The 9,471-nt window shown below is 35.9% G+C and overlaps 1 long non-coding RNA gene and 1 pseudogene across 1 annotated transcript; one reads left to right on the top strand and one right to left on the bottom strand.

Moving 5' to 3' along the window:
- The first annotated feature begins 4,861 nt into the window (after window positions 1–4,861).
- LOC104221809 (small ribosomal subunit protein uS8z/uS8w-like) lies at window positions 4,862–5,916 on the top strand (annotated as a pseudogene).
- An 866-nt stretch (window positions 5,917–6,782) lies between these two features.
- Window positions 6,783–8,657, bottom strand: LOC104221810 (uncharacterized). The gene is made up of 2 exons (XR_709833.2): window positions 7,238–8,657; window positions 6,783–7,147 (listed from the first exon to the last, which is right to left on the bottom strand). It is a non-coding gene; the product is annotated as an uncharacterized lncRNA (long non-coding RNA).
- Between the last annotated feature and the right edge of the window lie 814 nt (window positions 8,658–9,471).

Here is a 9,471-nt window from a genome sequence, read left to right as displayed (position 1 = left end):
TGATGATAACCCGCATAGCAATCCACAAAGGATCCGATCTCGCGCCCAGCGCAATTATCGATCAGGATATGAATGTTGGGTAACGGAAAATTGTCCTTGGGACTTGCTTTGTTGAGGTTGCGGTAGTCGACGCACACCCTGATTTTTCCATCCTTCTTTGGGACTGGTACCACATTGGCCAACCACTCGGGATATCGAGTGACCCGAATGACCTTCGCCTGCAACTGCTTAATCACCTCTTCTTTGATCTTTACACTCATTTCTGTTTTAAATTTCCTTAGCTTTTGCTTGACCGGAGGGTATGCCGGGTCAGTGGGCAATTTGTGAACCACTAAATTGGTGCTTAATCCCGGCATATCATCATATGACCATGCAAAAACATCTTTGAATTCCACGAGGGTTTTGATCAATTCTTCCCTGACATTCGGCTCAATATGGATGCTGATTTTGGTTTCTCGGACATTATCAGCGTCCCCTAGATTCACAGCCTCAGTGTCATTTAGGTTAGGTTTGGGTTTTTCTTCAAATTGGCACAGTTCTCGGTTTATCTCTTCGAAGGCTTTATCTTCGTCATATTCAGATTCATCGTCGCAAACGACCTCTTGCATCATTGAGTCGGATTCAGATTGATTTATTAGACTAGGTCGAAGATCCGCTGTGCATGCCATGTCATTAGAACCAGTAAAAAGAGAACTGTTCAGAAAGAAAAAGAACAAAACAAAATTAAAATGGGACAAAAGAAGAGAACTTTATTAAACTTGCGGGATAAAAGGGTTCACACTTTTACAAAACAAAAGTAAAATTTGGATTACACCCTGGAATAATCCGAACAAAACAAAACAAACAAAACATAAATCAAAGCCTACTACCAAGACTCCCCTCGGACAGGAAGAGGAGTAACTGTCCAATTGTTGGTTTTGGCCTCAGGCCCCACAAACTGTATCTCTGCTCTAAACATCTTATAGCGCTTCAATTAACATTTGAGAAAAGAAATCGACCAAACAAAAGGGTCTTTGAAGATGGACAGAAAATAATCAAAAACAAATCTAAAACAAATCCACAAACACATGCATAAACCTAAACAAGAGAAAAGAAAAGACGATTACATAGGACACTTACCTCAAATGAAACAGGTTTGGTTTTTTAGGGTTCTTGAACTCAGATTTGGGATTCGAAGAGTTCTGCTTATATTTGACCGGAACCAAAGCTGATTAGGGTATGAGGGATATTAGGGGAGTGACTAGGGTGAATTTGGGACTCATCCGGTGACTTAAGGTTTTGGCTCGAATCTTTGATCGATGATTCGAGCACCTTGGAGTTGATTCGAAGTTAGGTGATTAGGGATTTGTGTTCAGGGGGCTCGTAGGTCCAGTGGTGTAACTATGGTAGCCACCGGCATCCTGTCCGCCGGATTTATGCTGAAAGGGCACCAGGGCGGCTGCTAGGGTTTCGGGGGTTTGGGGTCCCTTCTGAGAGAGACGAAGGAACGGGGGTGGGTGTTTGGATAGGGGGCGGGGTAAAAGGGTTAGGTTTATATATGCATTGAGGGTTTAGATCCTGGCCGTTGGATCAAGTGAGATCTATGGCCAGGATCTATTCACTTGGGAAGAACGATGTCGTTTAGGTGTGTGGTAGGTGCGACCGGGTGGGGGACTGGATCAGGTCAAATTTTGACGGGTCTAGGGGAAGGCCTGGATCCGTTGGATCAAAGGGGTTGGACGGCTCAGATCAATTGCCTAAGACGGCGTCGTTTGGGTAAATGAGCAGCCTGATCAAGACCGTCCGTTTGAATCAGATCAACGGCTCCAACAGGGATGTTGATACGACGTCGTTTGGGGTCCATGCTTGGGCAGGCCTGGTCTGAATTGGACCTGGGTGCTGGTTTTGGGCTGCTTCTGGGCCTTAAAATTTTGAAACAAATAGGCCCCATCCGATTTTCTAAATAATTTGCACTCTTTTCCTTTGTTTTCTAATTTTAAAATACAACTAAATTAAAATGAGTTTAAAAACACACATTAATCGACACTTAACACAATTATCGCACACATATTACAAATTCTTTAAATGGTTAAATCACAGCCTAAAATAAAAGACGCATATTTTGTGAATTTTCTTTTAATGACTGAATTATGGCTTAATTAACATGACATACATATTTTGTATTTTGCTTGATAAGATAAAAATGAAAAATGGACAGAACCACAAATGACTACCAGCACATATCACGTAAAATCAAAAAATTGTACAGCGAGGTGTCAATGATTGTATTTTGGAGTGATTGTCCGTGGAGCAAAAATCACGTGCTTACAGACCCTACATTTTAGATGATTGTATATATTGATACATTTTTATGCTTTCTTGATTTTTCATCTTTGGTCTGTATATAATTTGATATTTAGTTACATTTATCGTACTTTTATTTTACTTTGGGTTTGTATATAAAGTTATACTACATTGTACATATTCATCCCTATCTATTGTATATTCGACAAATCCCCTCCTGTATATATTCATTCTATTTTCTGCAAATTTTTTCATTTTTAGCTTCTTATTTGTGATTCGTAGCTTTTTATTTTCGAAGTTTGCAATAAGCCTTTGGTTTTCTTAATGCCACGGTTCTTTCCAAAGGTGGAGTGTGTGAACCGGGTGGCTCTTCCCAATGATGGATGGCGTGACAACCTCTCTAAGGGTTTGAGTCCATTTTTCTTTTTGGTTTTTAGTAGTTAGTAGTTAAGGGCGCCTCAAGCAAAGCTTCACTTGGGCCTAGCACATTTGCCTTTGATCTTATAGTAAAAAATAATTTGTTGTGTTTAGGATGGTGAAAGTCGTGACCTTGAGACTCTTGTGTTGACCGATAATCATTAAGTGATTTTTCGGGACCATTGTGTGCTCTAATCGTATCTAAGGTCGTTGTGGGCCCCGACTCTATGTCTTTAGCAATCCTTTAGTTTGTGTGGTGAGTAATTGAATTACAAGTCCAAGTCCCGAGCCATTGGTCTAGAACTTGCAATGAATGTTTGTTGAGGCGAAATCATAAGTGAATTTTGACTTGAGACATGATTATAGGCTCTCTTTGATCCAAATGATAGTTTGAACAATTCCATAGCCTACCAATGATATGATCCCTAGTCAACCCTTTGGAGCCTTAGACCTTTTACTTTCAAGAATCATGATACAAGCCTATACTCGTTCTAAAATATATCCTCTCTTGGCACCCGATCTTATCAATTTCTAACAAATTGATAAGAACTAAATTACTCAAAATTTCAAGAATCTTGTGACAGATGAATGCAAATGTATTTTTCATGGTTCAGGAGTATAATTTAAACATTGAGGATCAAAACGAAAAAGAAAAAAGCCAAAAAAACTTTTGGTAAATGACAAGATTCTTTATTATCCTTATCTGAACAAACTCTCAAAGAAAAAAAGCAAAATGAAAACATTCACTCACGTGCACCCACGTGGTCACAATTTACACAATTAAAACACTAAGAAAATATTTTTCCACTCCACCTGCACACACTAACTCCTCACACTGTCACGTCGAGGAAAAACAATTGATTAGAAAACATGTGTTAAGTTTCTTAATCCAGTGTGTAAACTTTAAGGTGATAGATGACTTAGATTAGGAAGGTATTATTATAGATTTCTTAACTACTCTACTATCAATTTCCGTTGGTGCGGAATAGATGTGTCAAATTGTTTTTTTTTCCTCCTTGTTTTAAACTTGTCTTGTATAGGTAATCAATTATTCCCTACTTCATTGTGTGCAAGGATTTGATTGGACTACGTTCCTGTTCAATTAACGTTCTCTAAGTTCAAATGTCACTAAAAAAAATTCTTTAAATAAAATAAAGAAGAATTAACTCAAATAGCCGCCTACCCAACGTTTAAACTAAAAATAGATGGTAAAAGTATAATAACATATTTCATATTTTATATGTGTATAACCGTGTATCATTAGCATATAATCTACCTATATGGCTAAAAAAGTAAACAGTGAATATGACTGGCTTTTTGTGTAAAGACCCAATAAATTCTTCAATAAACAAAAGAGTAAGGTGAAAGACTCAAAGGCCCAAATAAGTACCCAACAATAGTATTAGTAGTCGGCCCATTAACCCAGCCCATCTTCTTGAAAACCCCAACTTAAACCCTAGCCACTCTCCCCCCGCAACTATACATTAACCTGCTAAAACCTATCCCTAATTTTCTTCTCTGTGTGCGAAGTAGATCTCAGCTCTTTTCGCCGTCCTTGTCTCCAGAGCTCCCAAAGCGCCATGTAAGTTTGCTATTCTCCGCGGATAAAACCAAAAAAAAAAAAAGATGAAGGAGAATGAATTGTGACATTCTGTTCTTTTTTTTGCTTGGATATACTGTAATTTTCATTTGTCAGCTATTTATCTTCCTAGGCTGTTGGTGTTAGGAGTCAATAACGATTCATAATAATGGTGATCTGTGATTTTAGATTTTATCGTACGGTTTGAATTATTGGAAACGACAGTTTTGGGTGCGAAGAAAGTTGTGAATTAGGAATTGGTGATTTGGGTCTAATAGATCTCTATCTTTTGGTTAGGTGATAGTGTAGTTTAGTTTTGTATAAACGGGTTTTGTTTTTTGTTCCATTTTTTCTTGTATGATCTTGATGCCTGCTGTTTTAGCTGCGAGAGGCTGTAGATAATGAGTGTGTCCCTCTGTTTTACGTATATGCTTAGTCCTGAGCTGATATTTCTCCAGGTCTTTGCATTGGTTGTTGTACTTTAATTTTGTTGTGAAATGCTCTTCTTGGTACTCTGTTGTTGTTAAAGATATCAATTGATCCTGATTATTGCATTGATTTGGAACAGAATTGTGGTAGAAGATGGTGAGAGTTAGTGTGTCGAATGATGCTCGTAAGAGCATGTACAATGCACAAGAGGGGAAGGCGTCAAGTCATGATTAGACCTTCTTCCAAAGTCATCATCAAGTTCCTCATTGTCATGCAGAAGCATGGTACTTTAGCTTGTTTACTTTATCTTCTAAGTTATTATTCCCTAGCCTTGTTGTTTCTTACATTTGCTATCTTTATGTGTAGGGTACATTGGAGAATTTGAGTATGTTGATGTTCACAGGTCAGTAAAAATTGTAGTTGAATTGAATGGTAGATTGAACAAGTGTGGTGTCATTAGTCCTCATTTTGATGTTGGAGTTAAGGAGATTGAAGGATGGACTGCTAGGTTGTTGCCTTCCCGACAGGTATCTACCTTGCATCCTTGCTGTGCAGCTCATAAGATCATTTTGTGTGATGCTTTCTTTTCACTCATACAAATTATGTTCAGGAAAATTATATGCATTTATTCCTTTTTAAAAGTTATTGGAAGAATGTTTATAATTAATCATAACTAGTGGAGGTTTTTGGAATGGCCATAGGAAAGAATATGTTATGAAGCTATATTAGTAGCTAGTACTTGCTCAGTCAAATTCACCTGTTAATTACATTATAATGAAAATAGAAATTGTAGATTTTGGCGTCCCTATGTAGATGTAGTGCAATGGCTAATTGTTTTCTTTTGTCTCTTGTATTACACTGAGTTTATCTGGTACTGAAGTATTTTGTTTGAACTTGCAGTTTGGATACATTGTACTGACCACATCTGCCGGTATCATGGACCACGAGGAGGCTAGAAGGAAGAATGTGGGTGAAAAGGTTCTTGGTTTCTTTTATTAAGCTCCTTATGTTGACAAGGATGAACACCCAGTTTTGGTGTAATTCGGCCTTCATTACAATTGAAATGGTTCTAAGTTTGTTTTGAGTTTTGTTTCCCTTCAATTGTCAGTGGGGATATTATCTGCATTTCGTGGACAAGATTATCAGTACTGTTAACTTATATCCAATAGAAGTTAGAAGCCTTCTTAAAGCGCTTGTCATTTTGATCACTTCGTAAATGGTTTGTAATCTTTTGTTGTGTCAATTGTTGTTAGATGCCTTCTTAAAGCGCTCTCCAGCCCTCAAGCTTCGTGAAGCCATCTGTATGTTATATGCTCAGTTGGTGCTTTAGTGTAGGCGTCAAGGTACTTAGTTGTGCACATCTTCACCCATGGGTTCAGTTTCTAAGAGATAACATATGTTTGATAGAGTGACGATAAAAAGTGGTATATTAGTTGTTGAGAAAATGTCATGACTGAACTTTTTCTGAGTGAGTAAAAAAGTTGAAATTTAGTATCAGTATTGCGCAAGAGTTAGACAATTGAAATTTAGAATGCGTAAGCTCGCTACTGAAACTTCAAAATTGCATTTTTTCCAGCCAAAATTAGAAATTTAAAATACCTTTTGAACTTCATTTACATGATTTTATTTTCGTTCATATAGTTTAATTGTTCTTCCATGCGTTTGTACCAATAATTATTTATCTAAAGACATTTTCTTACATTATATTTCCTTTTTTAGTTTTTCTTTATTCTGTGCTTTCTTCTTTTGACTACTCGACGACAACCTTCGGGAATTATTTGTTTTGAGCCTCTCCATATGGTTCTGAGTATAACACAATGACATCCGCAGTGGAGCAACTATTTATTATTTATCTAAAATGAATAATACATAACATCTTGAATTGAATATACAAAATTTATTAAGTACACAATATTTTGGATTTGCAGAAATGCAGGTTAAGGTTGCGCACAACAGATCCTTATGGTCCGGTCCTTCTCCGGACCCCGAGCATAGCGGGTGCAGTAACTGCCCTTTTATGCAGATTATATAAAAAAAGCAATCACACAACAGTTTGATTAAATACACAAAAAGCTTTAAAAATTATACTACATGTCATACCAAATGAATTTTTCAGGACACAAAGTACAAATAACAAAATTAAACCACAACATCATTTTGCAATTAACAAAAAGCATAGTCCCTTCGTTCTTCAGTCTCTTATACTGATTATTTTTTCCTTCAATCAAATGAATTTCCTCTGCAACCGATTGTTCTTTTCTTCGGCTTCTTTGAGATTCTCCTTCAATGCATCAATATCCTTTTCCACATTGTAATATTTCTCTTCGGTTTCTTTTCATATTCTGCAGTACCTTTGAAATAATCTCACAACACTAATTTATAGTAATCATGCTGCCATGATTCATCGTATTATTTCTCAAAATTACAAGGATCTTCATCCTACACACAAGAACAAATAACAATATCTGTGTATCAGCTCCTAGTGAACAGAATTAAACGATAAAACATAAAATCTGCATCGTTACTCACAAGATATTTATATGCCCAAAATCTTCGACCCAGAATGAATTTACACCATGTAACCTTCAACACTGCATGTTTTCCACATAAACACTTTGGGGTCGTTTGGTAGGGTGAGTAAGAATAATGCTGAATAGGGTGTATTAGTAATGCTGGTATTAGTTATGCTGACATATTTCTTATCTATTGTTTGGTTTGATATATTAAAGCATTGCACAATTTCTAAAAGAATTGTTTGTTTACAAAAATGTCCTCAAAACCAGTCCATCACTCTAACTTTTTAAAAGAAACATATGTTGAGAAATGTTTTTATATGAAAAAACTTTTAAAAAATTATTTGATTTGTCTACCTATATTGTAATATAGAACTAAATATTTATTTATAAAAAAGAATATATGCTAAGTATTTATTTATTTACTAGGGAATAATTTTATTTTTCATAATTTGGATTATTTAAACTTGCATTAATATAATAACAAGCATATTTTCATAAAACATAAATTTTGAAGGACAATTTTGTCTTTAACTAAGCTAATGCATGCATTAAAATCCATTGCATTGTTAATACCATGGTTTTCTATGCATTAGTTATGCATAGGATAATACCAAATACAATGTATAACTAATGCTTGCATAACTAATGCATAGATTAAAAATATCTACCAAACAAGGTATTATTAATACACAAAGCTAATGCATGCATTATTTTATCTAATGCATCTTACCAAACGACCCCTTAGAGTTATTACCTTGACTTGGCATTGATTGTTGCAGTGATATTCCACAAACGCACTTAGGAAAATCATCTCGAGGTGCTATTGATTCATTGAAGAAGACGAACTTCTTGTGAAATTAATGGCGGAGAGCTGGTTGTGTATAAGTTTGAAATGGGTATATAGTAAATTCAAAACAGATTTATGAATTATTTGACCTCTCAATTCATTCAACAGAATAATGACCATATATCAATATATAGTCTTCCATTACTGATCAGTTGTCAAAGTGTTGATTATAAACTAATGGACGACGTGAGTCTATTTGATAAGGATTTCTATGATCTATTATGTCCTAGTATTCGAGTAACTGAGCAAATTGCTGAGCAGAAAATCTGCAGAAACCCAAATGTGCAATGATGAAGAAGATGAGAAATAAACATTTACCACACGAACAGATAACACAATATATCCTTAAACGTAATGCCCAATCCAATGTACCACAAATTTCATCTCCAAATCGACAAATCGAAAACTTCGAGCTCCCTCTCTAGATCTCCAAATCGATGGCCGTGTCTTTGAGATGAAGGGGGAAAGAAGGGAGCAGGTCCAGCTGACCTACGACGAATGAAAGAAAAAGCAAGCTTCAATGGAGGATTTTCGGGCGGATTTGGAACAAAATGGGTTTTGGGGAATGCGGAAGTGAATGTTTTTTTTTTTTTTTTTTTTAAATTCAAGAAATGGTAATAATAAATTTATATAGGTTGGCCAATGTGTAATAAGTAAAACTTTGGGGCTGCAAGCTGAACTTTCTCCTTCACCTTTTTATTAACCCAAATTCAACATTAATACTAATTAAATAAGGTCTTTTGAACAATAATTAAGACTTGAAGGTCTTTTGACAATTTAAATTTGAAAATGGGTCATTTACCCAGCTTGCCCTAGTTACTCTTGAAAGTAAAGAGCATCATATTGATAGGACATGTAATTGAAATCTTCCGACGACATGGACTTCTTCTACTAGTTGAAGATCAAATATAACAATTTAAGATATTCTTTTCTTTTTTAATATAGGATTTCCCTCAAGGGGATATATTAATAAGTCAAAAGGAACAAAAGAAGGGCATTAACCTAATCTCTTTTTTATCAAGGTTAGAACGGACAAGACTATTCCTACAAAACATAAGGTAGAGAAGGCTCACTCCCATTATAATTGAAAGCATCTAAAAATAAGGATTAAGTTCAAAACTTAGTACCACCAAAAATATTTGTCCCCGGGGTCGAATATGAAGGTGTTTTTCCTAACCCTGATTCTAGTGTTTGGACCATTCCTTCATTGTTCTTCATAGTGGCTGTAATCTTCCGTGGTAAGCTTATAGCTCAACGAAGAAAGCATGGTTCTTGTCATGTTCAACAAGATTGGCTAGGAGATCTGCTGGGATATTTCCTTACCTAAAGATGTGATTAAACTGGAAGAAATCATCACCTAGCGTAGCTTGGATATCATCAATAACATCCTTGATCTCTCA

The sequence above is a fragment of the Nicotiana sylvestris genome, chromosome 6, assembly GCF_000393655.2.
Source record: "Nicotiana sylvestris chromosome 6, ASM39365v2, whole genome shotgun sequence".
NCBI lineage: Eukaryota > Viridiplantae > Streptophyta > Magnoliopsida > Solanales > Solanaceae > Nicotiana > Nicotiana sylvestris.
This window is presented reverse-complemented; position numbering and strand designations above follow the sequence as displayed.